This window comes from Phocoena phocoena, chromosome 7 (genome assembly GCF_963924675.1).
Source record: "Phocoena phocoena chromosome 7, mPhoPho1.1, whole genome shotgun sequence".
NCBI lineage: Eukaryota > Metazoa > Chordata > Mammalia > Artiodactyla > Phocoenidae > Phocoena > Phocoena phocoena.
The window spans coordinates 86,007,158-86,023,298 of record NC_089225.1 but is presented as its reverse complement, the minus strand read 5'-3'; the positions used below and the strand labels follow the sequence as shown (position 1 = coordinate 86,023,298).

The 16,141-nt window shown below is 40.7% G+C and overlaps 1 protein-coding gene and 1 non-coding gene across 2 annotated transcripts in view; both read right to left on the bottom strand.

The window, feature by feature from the left end:
• CPO (carboxypeptidase O) overlaps positions 1-16,141 on the bottom strand; it is a 114,430-nt gene that overhangs the window by 85,521 nt on the left and 12,768 nt on the right.
• On the bottom strand, positions 470-576 carry LOC136126202 (U6 spliceosomal RNA). Its single transcript, XR_010656091.1, has one exon. It is a non-coding gene; the product is annotated as a U6 spliceosomal RNA (small nuclear RNA).

The following is a 16,141-nucleotide window of genomic DNA, read 5'->3' as shown; positions in this document are numbered from 1 at the left end:
TCTGTAAATCTTCCCCCTTTTCACACCAATCCATAATGATTTACGGCTCTCTGAACTACCATTATGCTGGAGTGGTTAAGATCTGCGGGTCTTGGGATCAGTCAGGTTTGAGTTTGAATTCTCATCCTGATATAAATTTATTGAGTGAATGTTGGCAAGTTATTTAACCTCTCAGAACCTCAGGGTCATAAAACCTAATATTCATAGGCCATTGACTCCACATCAGGCACTGTTTCAAGCATGATACTTACATTTTTTCATGTAATATCAACTCTATAAGGTAAGTTTCTCCATGATGATTCTTTTTTTTTTCTGAATAAAAAAAATTTTTAATTTAATACTGAATCTTTGAATTTATAGACATATGGAAAAAGGCTAATATACTGGAGTGAAAATAAGCCAGCATCTCAGAGATTACTTGACTTTTTAATTTGTTAAAAATGTAAAAATTCACTGGTACATACAAGGAAAAAACATGGAACACTTCACGAATTTGCGTGTCATCCTTGTGCAGGGGCCATGCTAATCTCTTCCGTATCGTTCCCATTTTAGTATATGTGCTGCCGAAGCAAGCACTCCCTGATGATTCTTATTTCAGAGATGAGGAAATGGAAACAAAGAGGATCATCAATGCTCAAAAGTCCTACGGCTGGTAGCAGAGGCTGGACATACCGTCTCCCCACACCTGTGTACTTGTGGGTTGTAGTTAGGATTGATGACATCCTTAGCATGGTGCCCGGCACAGAGGAAACACTTTGTAAATGGAAATTATAACTACTAAGTGTCTATGTAGATTTTATTATCAACCACTTAACACTTAGATGTTCCCTTAGCTCTGTATCTGTCCCATCTTCCTACTGTCTTACAGTGTCCCTGGAGAAGGAGCCAGTCTCTTATCTAATTCCTCATAGCACAATGCTGGGAACCTATGTGCCAGTGTACATGGACTAGTGATAATTCTAGATTGAAGCAGTGGCAGTGGCTGTGGATTTTCCCCAGTTTAATCCAAAGGGCTCAGCAGCGTGGTGGAGCATGTGCTTATATACATTCTTGTCTTGTCATAATATGTGCTGGCTTGAAAACATGGATGAGTCACTGACCCTGCCATAAACCAGACAGGGAAAGAAGGAAAAAGAGAAAGACAGAGAACAAGAAAGGAGGCAGGAGTGGAGGAGGGAGGAAGAGAGGGAGGTAAAGACAAAGAAAATCTGTCTCTTTTTGGAGCACCTTTAAACATCCTTAAGAGAAACTGGGATATTCATGTACTTGATGACATTTCCTCTACCTGTGCCAAACCCCACCTTCCAAGGGTGATTGCAGTTTGTATTAAGCACCATGTAGGGATAACTTCTATCGCTTTTAAACATCAGACAGTGGCAAAACAACCAAGACTGTGGCAGTCATGAAACTCCCATTCTACTCTAACAGAGTTGGTATTGCCACCTCAGGAATCGGAGATGGAAGTCCTCTGGGAAGTTGTCAAGGAGGTTCTATTTTTGGCCCCCAGCTTGTTTCCACAGTGATTAGAAAAGGCTGTCCAGAACACAAGAAATGGTTGAGGGCATCTGAAATACCCATGAAAGGGACACGGATGGCACTCACATGTGTCAGATGGAGAAGACAATTTGAAACAAAAGGAAAATCTGGAGGCAGATTATTTAACATTCATTTATGCATTCATTCAACAAATATTTGCTGAGTGGCTATTTGGTGCAAAGCCCTGCACGGGGCAATCCTATGGAGGATATAAATATTAAACAGGCTCAACTCCTGCCCTTATCTTACAGTCAAGTGGGGGAGATAAGACATGCACATATTTATTATTTAGTGGTGTCATGTAGACGTCTGAGGTGGAAATCTGTGGGCTAAAAGGTTATATTAGTCATTCTACAGAGAGTGAAGACACAAATCAACCTGGCCCACAGCACATGGCATCAGCCTTCTAGCCTTTCCATAAACCAATAGCACACAGGTCCTGTGCTGCAGACCCAGACTCTCGGGAAATGCAGTTACTCAAGTCCTCTCTCCTTCAAAGGGAGCAACGGCTGCATAAATTACACTGAAAAGCCTGCATTCAATGGCAGAGGATTTCAAAACCCTAAAATGGGCAGATTCAGAATTTCAGGGAGGCAGTGTCCCAAGGTGGTTTAGCACAGAGGCTTTGGATGTGCAGTCCTGGATTTGCTTCTCAACCCTGCCTGCTGGCTCCTTGACAATGAACCTCTCTAAACCTCTGTTTCCTCCTCTTTAAAATGTCAGTAGAGAAGATTCTCTCATACAATGTGCTCTGAAATAGAGTACACAGGAAAAGACATTGGTAACAAATAGAGTGCTCAAAAGACAGACGTTAAAGTTGACAAGGTCATTTTGGGTTCACAGCATTCTCTACTACCATACTAGGCTCTAGTCCTGCAGCCTGTCCTCGATTCTCCCTTTTGTGATGTGTGATACTTGTTTAGCCATTTCATTGTTCTTTTCCTCACTTTTTTTCTGTTGTTGTGGTAAAATACACCTAACATAAAGTTTACCATTTTTACTATGTTTAAGTGCATAGTTCAGTGGCATTAAGTACATTCACATTTTTAATGCAACCATCACCACCATCCATCTCCAGAAACTTTTCATCTTCCCAAACTGAAACTCCATACCCATTAAACATTAACTTCCCATTCCCCTCTTCTTCCAACCCCTAGTGACCACTGTTCTACTTTATGTCTCTATGAATGAGACTGCTCTAGGTATCACATACAAATAGAAATATACAATTTTGGTCATTTTGTGCCTAGCATGTTTCACTCAGCATAATGTCTTCAAGGTTTATCCATGCTGTAGCATGTATCGTAATTTCCATCCTTTTTAAAGACTGAATAATATTCCATTGAATGTGTTTATCACATTTTGTTTATCCATTGATGGATACTTGGGTTATTTCCACCTTTTGGCTACTGTGAATAATGCTGCTGTGAACATCAGTGTATAAATATCTGTTCAACCCTTTTTCATTTTTAAAAACAGTGTCTTAAAAATATTATGCTGTATTTTTAAAACATCTTCTTATCCCTCAGACTGACAATATATTGATAGATAAGTTAGTTTCTCTTTAAACTATTCTGTGATCATGGTGGGAATATCAAGAAAGTTATTTTATTTTGGTCCTATAGAGTGTTCTTCAGTAAATCTTTTTCATTGTAAAGCAAACACCCTTATAACCAGCTTAAGTTTTGTTAATACAGATTGGCTATATTTTAAAATAAGTTACTAAATATAGAAAAAATTGGCACATATAGTATTGTTGAACTTTAAAAAGTATTACATTTTTCCTATAAGTAAATAAGGCATATAGAAAGAGGAGTTGGCTAACAATGGCCCATGGGCCAAAATTCAACCCACTGTCTAGTTTTTTTAAGACCTGCAAACTAAGAATGGGTTTCATATTTTTTTAATGGTTGAAAAAATCATAAGAAGTCTAAAATGTCATGACATATGAAAATTATAGAAAATTCAAATTTCAGTGTTTGTAAATAAAGTTTTATTGGGACACAGCCACACCCACTCATTTATGTATTGTCTGTGGCTGCTTTTGAGCTACAGTGGCAGAGCTGAACAGTTGTGACAGAGACTGCATAGCCCTCAAGTCCTAAATATTTATGATCTAGCCCTTTAGAGAAAAAATTTGCCAACAGCTGATATAAATCATTGATCTAATTTCACTTCCTTATTTATAGTTGAGAAGACCAAGGCCCAATAAGCATCCTGTCAGACTGGAGATCACAAAGCATAGAGTCACTAAAAGAAATCCAGCTGTCCCAACAGGCCACCCTGAGTTCCTAAACCATATCCCAGTGTATTCCTGGGTTAAAGCACAGTGGTTTACCTTCCAGTTGTACATCATGAACTAAAACCATCATTGCTTCACATTAATAATGCAAAAAAGTCTGTCTCTGTCCTTAATTTCCTCTGCTGAATGCTAGGTTAAAAAAAGAGATGTATGCTTAGTTGTTAACTTCTTTGTGAGGGTCACATTGGTTCATATCTTTTTCTGCTTTTTTAAAATGTTATTTTATTTTTTTTTATACAGCAGGTTACTAGTTATCCATTTTATACATATTAGTGTATATATGTCAATCCCAGTCTCCCAATTCATACCACCACCCCCACCCCCACTTCCCCCCTTGGTTTCCTTACGTTTGTTCTCTACATCTGTGTCTCTGTTTCTGCCTTGCAAACCAGTTCATCTGTACCATTTTTCTAGATTCCACATATATGCATTAATACACAATATTTGTTCTTCTCTTTCTGACTTACTTCACTCTGTATGACAGTCTCTAGATGCATCCACATCTCTACAAATGACCCAATTTCGTTCCTTTTTATGGCTGAGTAATATATTGTATATATGTACCACTTCTTTATCCATTCACCTCTCGATGGGCATTTAGGTTGCTTCTATGCCCTGGTTATTGTAAATAGTGCTGCAATGAACATTGGGGTGCATGTGTCTTTTTGAATTATGGTTTTCTCTAGGTATATGCCCAGTAGTGGGATGGCTGGGTCATATGTAATTCTATTTTTAGTTTTTTAAGGAACCTCTGTACTGTTCTTCATAGTGGTTGTATCAGTTTACATTCCCACCAACAGTGCAAGAGGGTTCCATTTTCTCCACACCCTCTCCAGCATTTGTTGTTTGTAGATTTTCTGATGATGCCCATTCTAACTGGTGATACCTTATTGTAGTTTTGATTTGCATTTCTCTAATAATTAGTGATGATGAGCAGCTTTTCATGTGTCTCTTGGCCATCTGTATGCCTTCTTGGAGAAGTGTCTATTTAGGTCTTCTGCCCATTTTTTGATTGGGTTTTTTTGTTTTTATAATATTGAGCTGCATGAGCTGTTTATATATTTTGGAGATTAATCCTTGTCCACTGATTCATTTACAAATATTTTCTCCCATTCTGAGGGTTGTCTTTTCATCTTGTTTATAGTTTCCTTTGCTGTGTAAAAGCTTTTAAGTTTCATTAGGTCTCATTTGTTTTTTTTTTTTTGTTTTTATTTCCATTACTCTAGGATGTGGATCAAAAAAGATCTTGCTGTGATTTATGTCAAAGAGTGTTCTTCCTGTGTTTTCCTCTAAGAGTCTTACAGTGTCCAGTCTTACGCTTAGGTCTTTAATCCATTTTGAGTTTACGTTTGTGTATGGTGTTAGGGAATGCTCTAATTTCATTCTTTTACATGTAGCTGTCCAGTGTTCCCAGCACCACTTATTGAAGAGACTGTCTTTTCTCCATTGTATATCCTTGCCTCCTTTATCATAGATTAGTTGACCATAGGTGTGTGAGTTTACCTCTGGGCCTTCTATCTTGTTCCATTGATCTATATTTCTGTTTTTGTGCCAGTACCATACTGTCTTTATTACTGTAGCTTTGTAGTATAGTCTGAAGTCAGGGAGTCTGATTCCTCCAGCTCCATTTTTTCCCCTCAATATTGCTTTGGCTATTCGGGGTCTTTTTCTGTCTCCATGCAAATTTTAAGATATTTTATTTTTGTTCTGTAAAAAATGCCATTGCTAATTTGATAGGCATTGCATTGAACCTGTAGATTGCTTTGGGTAGTATAGTCATTTTCACAACATTGATTCTTACAATCCAAGAACATGGTATATCTCTCCATCTGTCTGTGTCATCTTTGGTTTCTTTCATCAGTGTCTTATAGTTTTCTGAGTACAGGTCTTTACCTACATAGGTAGGTTTATTCCTAGGTATTTTATTATTTTTGTTGCAATGGTGAATGGGAGTGTTTCCTTAATTTCTCTTTCAGATTTTTCATCATTAGTGTATACGAATGAAAGAGATTTCTGTGCATTAATTTTGTATCCTGCAACTTTACCAAATTCATTGATTAGCTCCAGTAGTTTTCTGGTGGCATCTTTAGGACTCTCTATGTATAGTATCATGTCATCTGCAGTGACAGTTTTACTTCTTCTTTGCCAGTTTGTATTCCTTTTATTTCTTTTTCTTCTCTGATGGCTGTGGCTAGGACTTCCAGAACTATGTTGAATAACAGTGGTGAGAGTGGATATCCTTGTCTTGTTCCTGATCTTAGAGGAAATACTTTCAGCTTTTCACCAGCAAGAATGATGTTTGCTGTGGGTTTGTCATATATGGCTTTTATTATGTTGAAGTAGGTTCCCTGTATGCCCACTTTCTGGAGAGGTTTTATCGTAAATGGGTGTTGAATTTTGTCAAAAGATTTTCTGCATCTATTGAGATCATCATATTGTTTTTATTCTTCAGTTTGTTAATATTGTGTATCACATTGATTGATTGGCATATATTGAAGAATACTTGCATCCCGGGGATAAATCTCACTTGACCATGGTGTATGATCCTTTTAATGTGTTGTTGGATTCTGTTTGCCAGTATTTTGTTGAGGATTTTTGCATCTCTATTCATCAGTGATATTGGTCTGTAATTTTCTTTTTTTGTAGTAACTTTGTCTGGTTTTGGTATCAGGGTGATTGTGGCCTCGCAGAATGAGTTTGGGAGTGTTCCTTCCTCTGCAATTTTTGGGAAGAGTTTGAGAAGGATGGGTGTTAGCTCTTTTCTAAATGTTTGATAGAATTCACCTGTGAAGCCATCTGGTCCTGGACTTTTGTTTGTTGGAAGATTTTTAATCACAGTTTCAATTTCATTACTTGTGATCGGTCTGTTCATATTTTCTATTTCTTCCTGGTTCAGCCTTGGAAGGTCATACTTTTCTAAGAATTTGTCCATTTCTTCCAGGTTGTCCATTTTACTGGCATAGAGTTGCTTGTAGTAGTCTCTTATGATGCTTTATACTTCTGTGGTGTCCGTTGTAACTTCTCCTTTTTCATTCTAATTTTATTCAGTTGAGTCCTCTCCCTCTTTTTATTGACGAGTCTGGCTAAAGGTTTATCAATTTTGCTTATCTTCTCAAAGAACCAGCTTTTAGTTTTATTGGTCTTTGCTATTGTTTTCTTTGTTCCTATTTATTTGTACTCTGATCTTTAAGATTTCTTTCCTTCTGCTAACTTTGGGCTTTGTTTGTTCTTCTTTCTCTAGTTCCTTTAGATGTAAGGTTAGATTGTTAACTTGAGATTTTTCTTGTTTGTTGAGGTAGGCTTGTATAGCTATAAACTTCTGTCTTAGAACTGCTTTTGCTGCATCCCATAGGTTTTGGATCATTGTGTTTTCATTTGTCTCCAGGTATTTTTTTATTTCCTCTTTGATTTCTTCAGTGATCTCTTGGTTATTTAGTAGTGTATTGTTTAGCCTCCATGTGTTTGTGTTTTTTACATTTTTTCCCCCTGTAATTGATTTCTAATCTCATAGCGTTGTGGTTGGAAAAGATGCTTGATACAATTTCAATTTTCTTAAATTTACCAAGGCTTGATTTGTGACCCAAGATGTGATCTATCCTGGAGAATATTTCATGTGCACTTGAGAGTGTAATCTGCTGTTTTCAGATGGAATGTCCTATAAATATCAATTAAATATATCTGATCTATTGTGTCATTTAAAGCTTGTGTTTCCTTATGAATTTTCTGTCTGGATGATCTGTTCATTGGTGCAAGTGAGATGTTAAAGTCCCCCACTATTATTGTGTTACTGTCAATTTCCTCTTTTATAGCTGCTAATATTTGCCTTATGTGCTGAGGTGCTCCTATGTTGGGTGTATATATTTTTATAATTGTTATATCTTCTTCTTGGATTGTTCCCTTGATCATTATGTAGTGTCATTCCTTGTCTCTTGTAATATTCTTTGTTTTAAAGTCTATTTTTTCTGATATGAGAATTGCTACTCCAGCTTTCTTTTGATTTCCATTTACATGGAATATCTTTTTCGATACCCTCACTTTCAGTCTGTACGTGTCCCTAGGTCTGAAGTGGGTCTCCTGTAGACAGCATATATACAGGTCTTGTTTTTGTATCCACTCAGAAAGCCTGTGTCTTTTTATTTTTAAATAAATTTATTCATTTATTTATTTTTTAGCTTTGTTGGGTCTTCATTGCTGTGAGCAGGCTTTCTCTAGTTGCGGAGAGTGGGGGTTACTCTTTGTTGCGTGTGCTGGCTTCTCATTGCAGTGGCTTCTCTTTGTTGTGGAGCACAGGCTCTAGGCCCACGGGCTGCAGTAGTTGTGGCACACGGACTCAGTAGTTGTGGCTCGCCGGCTCTAGAGTGCAGGCTCAATAGTTGTGGCACATGGGCTTAATTGCTCCCGTGGCATGTGAGATCTTCCCAGACCAGGGCTCAAACCTGTGTCCCTGTATTGGCAGGCTGATTCTTAACCACTGTGCCACTAAGGAAGTCCCAAGCCTGTGTCTTTTGGTTGGAGCATTTAATCCATTATTGATATGTATGTTCCTGTTACCACTCTCTTAATTGTTTTGGGTTTGTTTTTGTAGGTCTTTTTCTTCTCTTCTGTTTCCCACTTAGAGAAGTTCCTTTAGCATTTGTTATAGAGCTGGTTTGGTGGTGCTGAATTCTCTTAGCTTTTGCTTGTTTGTAGAGCTTTTGATTTCTCTGTCGAATCTGAATGAGGCCCTTGCCGAGTAGAGTAATCTTGGCTGTAGGTTCTTCCCTTTCATCACCTTAAATATATCATGCCCCTCCCTTCTGGCTTGTAGAGTTTCTGCTGAGAAATCAGCTGTTAACCTTATGGGAGTTCCCTTTTAGGTTATTTGTTGTTTTTCCCTTGTTGCTTTTAATAATTTTCCTTTGTCTTTAATTTTTGTCTATTTGATTACTATGTGTCTTGGTGGGTTTCTCCTTGGGTTTATCCTGCCTGGGACTCTCTGCACTTCCTGGACTTGGGTGGCTATTTCCTTTCCCATGGTAGGGAAGTTTCAACTATAATCTCTTCAAATATTTTCTCAGGTCCTTTCTCTTTCTCTTCTTCTTCTGGGACCCCTATAATGTGAATGTTGGTGCATTTAATGTTGTCCCAGTGGTCTCTTAAGCTGTCTTCATTTCTTTTCATTCTTTTTTATTTATTCTGTTCCATAGCAGTGAATTCCACCATTCTGTCTTCAAGGTCACTTATCCGTTCTTCTGCCTCAGTTATTCTGCTCTTGCTTCCTTCTAGTGTATTTTTCATTTCAGTTATTGTATTGTTCATCTCTGTTTGTTTGTTCTTTAATCCTTCTAGGTATTTGTTCTTTAATTCTTCTAGGTCTTTGTTAAACACTTCTTGCATCTTCTCGATCTTTGCTTCCATTCTTTTTTACAGGGTCCTGGATCATCTTCAGTAGCATTATTCTGAATTCTTTTTCTGGAATGTTGCCTATATCCACTTCATTTAGTTGTTTTTCTGGGGTTTTATCTTGCTCCTTCATCTGTTACATAGTCCTCTGCCTTTTCATTTTGTCTTTCTTTCTGTGAATGCGGTTTTTGTTCCACAGGCTGCAGGATTGTAGATCTTCTTGCTTCTGTTGTCTGCCCTCTGGTGGATAAAGCTATCTAAGAGGTTTGTGCAAGTTTCCTGATGGGAGGGACTGGTGGTGGGTCGAACTGAGTGTTGCTCTGGTGGGCAGAACTCAGTAAAACTTTAATCTGCTTGTCTGCTGATGGGTGGGGCTGAGTTCCCTGTTGGTTGTTTGGCCTGAGGCAACTCAGCACTGGAGGCTACAGGCTCTTTGGCGGGTCTAATGGTGGACTCCGGGAAGGCTCATGCCAAGGAGTACTTCCTAGAGCTTCTGCTGCCTGTGTCCTTGCCCCCATGGTGAGCCACAGCCAACCCCCGCCTCTGCAGGAGACCCTCCTACACTAGCTGGTAGGTCTGGCTCAGTCTCCTATGGCGTCACTGCTCCTTCCCCCGGGTCCTGATGTGCACACTATTTTGTGTGTCCCCTCCAAGAGTGGAGTCTCTGTTTCCCCCAGTTCTGTCAAAGTCCTGCAACCAAATCCCACTGGGCTTCAAAGTCTGATTCTCTAGGAATTCCTCCTCCCGTTGCCAGACCCCCAGGTTGGGAAGCCTGACGTGGGGCTCAGAACTTTTACTCCAGTGGATGGACTTCTATGGTATAAGTGTTCTCCAGTTTGTGAGTCACCCACCCAGTGGTTATGGGATTTGATTTTATTGTGATTGTGCCCCTCCTACCGTCTCATTGCAGCTTCTCCTTTGTCTTTGGATGTGGGTTATCTTTTTTGGTGAGTTCCAGTGTCTTCCTGACAATGATTGTTCAGCACTTAGTTGTGATTCCAGTGCTCTCACAAGAGGGAGTGAGCACACATCCTTCCACTCCACCATCTTGAACCAATTTCCCTGATTCATTCTTTATATGTGGACCTTTATCTCTAATTTCTTAAGCACCATTTCATATGATGAAATAATTCCCAATTGCTTTCAGCATAAAGCCTAAATGACTGAATATGTTATAAAGCTCTTCTTGACTTGGCTTCAGCTTACCTCCCCAGTCTTATTTCCCCATCCTTGCCTTCCTCCCTTCTCTCTTTGTCCTCCATGCTCACAGGAATTCTGTAAACTCTCAGTACCCACTGCAGATGAATCTCACCTTTAAGTCTTTGTTCATGTTGTCCCCTGACCAGGGAAGTGTTAGTCTCCTCATCCATCCAGCAAGGTCCTCTTCATCCTCCAAGATCCACCCCAAATGCCTCACCCTTTCAGTAGTCTCCCCGTTCCTGCCACAGGCAGAAGTAATAACTCTTTCTTTCACTGTACATTTTGGCTAAAATCATTTGAGGAATTCTGTATTAAAACATCTGAATTTATTATGGGACTAGACAAGAAGTTATTTCTATAGATTAGCAGACAATATGACATCCAAGGGGAAGGTCCATAGACATTTCCCAAGCTTTTAATTCACAGAGATAAGAATCAATGCCATTTGGTCATCATAAGTCACAGAAGCTTATACTGTCTTCATGTGCTCTTACAGCAGATTTTGCCATAATGTGTAGACATGGTAACTACAATTTCTGAGTCATGGTGCTTTACACTAACAGGTACAAAGCATTATGTTATGAAAACAAAATATTTTGTAGTGTTTGTTTTGAGCAGGCGTTCTAAAAACTAGAATAATGAACTCAGAGCCTCATTTTGATTGGTTGTCACCCAATAAAAAATCTTGACAGAAATGAAGTCTGCATTTGAGTTTTCTTCACTCTTGTTTGACTCATAAGACTTCAATGTCAACACAAACTCAGCTCATAAAAAGCTTCCTGAAGATGACATGACGTATAAGTGAGACTACAGGGAGTTTATTTTTTTGGTGTAAACTAGGGATTTAGGTCTCCATGTATTACGATAAATTAGATCACTATAGTGACTAAGGTAAACATAAGTAGCATGTTCAATAGGCCCTTTGGATCATTTCTACCATCATTTCATTGTCTCCTTGTTGATTTTCTTTCTCTTTCCTAGTGTGCATTGACCACAGGGACAATTTCCACTGGGGTGAACTTCAGAACAGCCATCCATATTTTAGCACTCCTGAAATTTTCTCTAAAGATAATTGTAGAGGTAAAAAATTGACTTCCTGTCAGAATACCTTGGGTCCAAGCCTTTATTCCTACAATTGACTGTTATTTTGTTGAGTCAATCTTTCTTTAGGCTATTTTCTTACCAGTAAAATAGTCATAGCAATTCCTACCTCTCAGTTTGTTTTTTGAGAATTAAATTATCTGACTTGTTTTCAGAGCTGGGCACACCAATTAAAAGTATGACACTTATTCAGAGGGTGATTCATCTCAAGCACATCCTGTCAAATGGTCACCAAGTGCCAACGAAGTGCCATACTGCATTGTGCCTAGTGAAGAGAAAGGGACCGCCTCACATCCAGCTTGCAGAAAGGCCGAAAAGAAATAAGTATATTAAGTAAAAACTGTGCTGGATGACACAAAGGAATGGACATGCTCTCCTGAGAGAGAAAACACCTTCATGGAGCTTGCCATCCTTGTACAGCACTATCTAAGAATCACGTGTGAAGAATGATCTTATGCATTTTCTATAGCATAAATGTTGAGAGTAGAGAATCTGTCTTTCCGAGGAAACCCCAAGTTACACCTCTGTTTCAGACAGCAGCGCTAGACTTTGTAGATTCATTCAATAAACATTTATTGTGGGCCACACATTATGTATGCTTGGTGCTATGATTGGCACTGGAGAAAGATAGAGTCCCTGCTTTCTGGAAGCTCAGAGCCAAGCCTAGAATAGAAGAGTAAAAACAGAAGAGTCCAGTGGAACATATGAAAACATGACGGAGGACGTGAGCTCAAAGCGAGATGAGGGCACAGAGGAGGGGAATAGCTCAAACTAGAGAGGCAGCAGTTGGAACGAGGCTTCCCAGGGCAGCCATGCATAAACACAGTACAAGGCATGAGAGAGCACAACCGTTTGGGATATTGTAGGTGGTTCCATACAGTTGGAGCAGAAACTTTGCATTTTAGGAGACAAAGAAGAAGGAAAACCAGCCCATAGAGATGGGCTTCATGTGCCCTTCTAAAGATTTGGGATTATGTCCTAAAGGTTATTGGGTTACTAAAAAAGGATTCTAGGGCTTCCCTGGTGGCGCAGTGGTTGAGAGTCCGCCTGCCGATGCAGAGGACACGGGTTTGTGCCCCGGTCTAGGAAGATCCCACGTGCCGCGGAGCGGCTGGGCCCGTGAGCCAAGGCCGCTGAGCCTGCGCGTCTGGAGCCTGTGCTCCGCAACGGGAGAGGCCACAGCAGTGAGAGGCCTGTGTACCGCAAAAAAAAACAAAACAAAAAAACAAAAAAAGGATTCTAAACAGAGGAGTGATGCATCTCTTTTGCATCCATAAGAAAATGTTATATGTTACATTTAACTTTTAGAATGTCTATATACATATAAATGTATAAACCGTAAGTGTGCTGCTCGATAACTTAGAAATTATATCTTAGGAGGGGCTCTGTTATTCTATAGTAATTTACAGTCACTTGGGCTGTTATCTCCTAATTTGGTACTATAGGAGTTTCCTTCTTCCTCTGAAGGCAAGTCTAAAACTAAAGTTTCAACTGCAAATGAAGACATACTTATTCTGGCCTAAATTATGATAGAGTCCTACCTCTGAAGGGTGTAAGGGGATTCAGTAAACATGATATTCCTAAGTGCAGTGTGACTGTCAGGCTTCATTCTGGCAAAGGGCTTGGATAATGGAGGCGGATGGGGGAGGCGCCGCCCTGTACGGTGGGACGGGTGGGACAAATGTAGAAATGAGACCATCAAGGCAGAGAACCCGGGAAGAGCCCTGCATCCAGGCCTTCCTGAAATGGATTTCCCTGGAGGACCCTGCTCTCCCATAGAAACCAGGTCCCTTCGGTTTCCATCTATTCCACTTCCCAGAGGTACAAATTAATTGACTCCATTGATAAAGATCAGCATCTTTTTGCCTTGACTCCCCCACTGCTCTGGGCCTCTTCCTCGGCCTTTAATGCTTACCAATAATTTCTGCTCTTGTTTTTTTGCGGTATGCGGGCCTCTCACTGCTGTGGCCTCTCCCGTTGCGGAGCACAGGCTCCGGACGCGCAGGCTCAGCGGCCACGGCTCACGGGCCCAGCCGCTCCGCGGCATGTGGGATCTTCCCGGACCGGGACACGAACCCGTGTCCCCTGCATCGGCAGGCGGACTCTCAACCACTGCGCCACCGGGGAAACCCTTCTGCCCATTTCTAACCGCGCTCACGGCGTTGCTCTGTATATGAGCTCCTCCTCCCGCTAGCATCTGCTGCTGCTGCTGCTACAAAACACAGTCCCTTTGGAGTGGTTTGCTCGCTATCCCTGACCTTGCTGGGCTAGGTGGGCCACTTCCCAAAGTGTTAACCAGCCTGTAGTTTGGCTTCGCTGGCGTCTCTCCTGGTCCAGTCACTGGGGCCAGGGCAATATAGGACAGGTGGGGCAGAATATGATTCCTCCATATGAGGAATTTCCTGGGCTCTTCCCTAAGCAGGGCCTGTGAGCTTGAGATTTCCCTCCAGATTTGGGATTGAGGCAGACATATATCTGTGTTTTCCACAATGGCAACAACCCACCTTAAAGTAGTTCTATGGCAGCTTTAGAGTCCAAAAAATGCTGCAGGAGGACAGTATAGGGGCAATGATTGCTTCAGAGGAAAAGGAAGAATGCATTTACCCCCTTCCGAGACTCTCTGAGTGTTGGTTTAAAACTATGTGAACCGGGTCAGGTTTCTCCCCTGTTTAAAGCTTCCCAAAGCTTTCCCACTGCACTCAGAATAAATCTACTCTCCTCCACAAGGCCACTCAGGTGCTGCCTGACCCAGTCCCTGCTTCCTCTTCAACATTGGCCTGGAATTCTTTTCCACTCACTCACCACCCTTCAGCCATACCAGCCTTCCTTCTGTCAAACACTAAAGCTCTTTCCTCAGCTCAGAGTATTTGTACCTGCTGTTCCCTCTACCTGGAACTCTTCCTTCAGCACCCAGGGGATTGAATCATTTCTGTTCCAACTTGAATGTCACCTCCCCAAAGAGATCTTCCCTGACCCAACTGAATCAGAAACTCTGAGGATGGTGTGAAATGAAATTCATGTTTTCTGGCAAGACAAGAAAAATTTAAACATAAAAAAAATTTTCTCTGCCCTTTGGCCTCCTCTCTCCCCTCTACTATGTACTGTGTGTCTGCATTAGGCATTGACCAAAACCTTCCTCATCGGCAGAAATTCCTGCTCACCCATAAAGAGCAACTTCTCTTAAGGCAACTCCTTAAAGATAACATTCCTTCTTGATAAGGGGTGGCATGGCACTCAGATCCGGATTATGTAAACTGTCAATAATAAGTCATTTGATGTACAGTCCTCTGTCTCAAAGAAGCTTATATAACTGTGTCTTGACGTCTAACAGGCAGAACAGTTCTCTGAGCTTTCTGAGTTTCTGTTCCTGGGTTATAATCCTCAAATTTGGCTCAAATAAAATTTCCATTTCTTTTGTAGATTGACTATGTATTCACTTTCATCGACAGTGGGCACAGCACACACTGAACTTTGAGAATCCTAAGAGAGCATATGAAAAGAATTCTAGTTTGAGTCAGTGAGAGTCTGAGTTCTAAAGGACTTATGTGCCACTACAAATTTATCAGATAAGTAAATATCCTATATCTATATATATATATCCTTATGCACGGTTCATGTGAGAAGTGCTATAAAGAAAACAGGATAGGGGCTTCCCTGGTGGCACAGTGGTTGAGAGTTCGCCTGCCGATGCAGGGGACACGGGTTCGTGCCCCGGTCCGGGAAGATCCCACATGCCATGGAGCGGCTGGGCCCGTGAGCCATGGCCGCTGAGCCTACGCGTCCGGAGCCTGTGCTCCGCAACGGGAGAGGCCACAACAGAGAGAGGCCCACGTACTGCAAAAAAAAAAAAAAAAAAAAAAAAAAGAAAACAGGATAAAACAGGGACCAATGATGATAGTGTGCTATGAACCCTGAGGTTCCCCAAAATCTATTCATTTATTCATTAAACAGGGCAGTGGCCTTGGCCGAGTGTAATTGAGGTAGGTTGGTCAGAGAAGGCATGCTGTGCTCCTGAATCTGCTCTGAGTTCAGATGTGAGTCTGGAGGGGTCTATGGATCTGTGAGGAGGGCGGTCCAGGCAAAGACCTTAAAGCAGAAAAGAGCTTGGTGTATCTGAGAAATAGAAAGGAGACCAGCACAGAGCACAGAGCTGGGATGCGGAGAGAAGGATAAGAGTGCAGAATGAGGCACGAGCCATACTGTACGTGGCCACAGTGGATGGTTTGCATTTCATTCCTCTTGCAATGGGCAGTCCTCAGTATTTTAAGCAGGCAGGTGGCATGAAGGGATTCTTGGTTTTAAAAGATCACTCTGGTTGCTCTGCAGAGAATGGATCATGAGGGTAGAGATGTAACTGATAATTTCTGTTTAAATATTTGTTTATTTTGAACTTTGTTTTATTGAAGTATAGTTGATTTACAATGTTTCAGGTATACAGCAAAGTGATTCAGTTATATATATACACATACATGTATTTTTTTTCGGATTCTTTTCCATTATAGGTTATTACAAGATACTGAATATAGTTCCCTGTGCTATACAGTAGGTCCTTGTGGTTTATCTATTTTATATATAGTGGTGTGTGTCCGTTAATCTGAAATTCCCAATTTATCCTTCCCT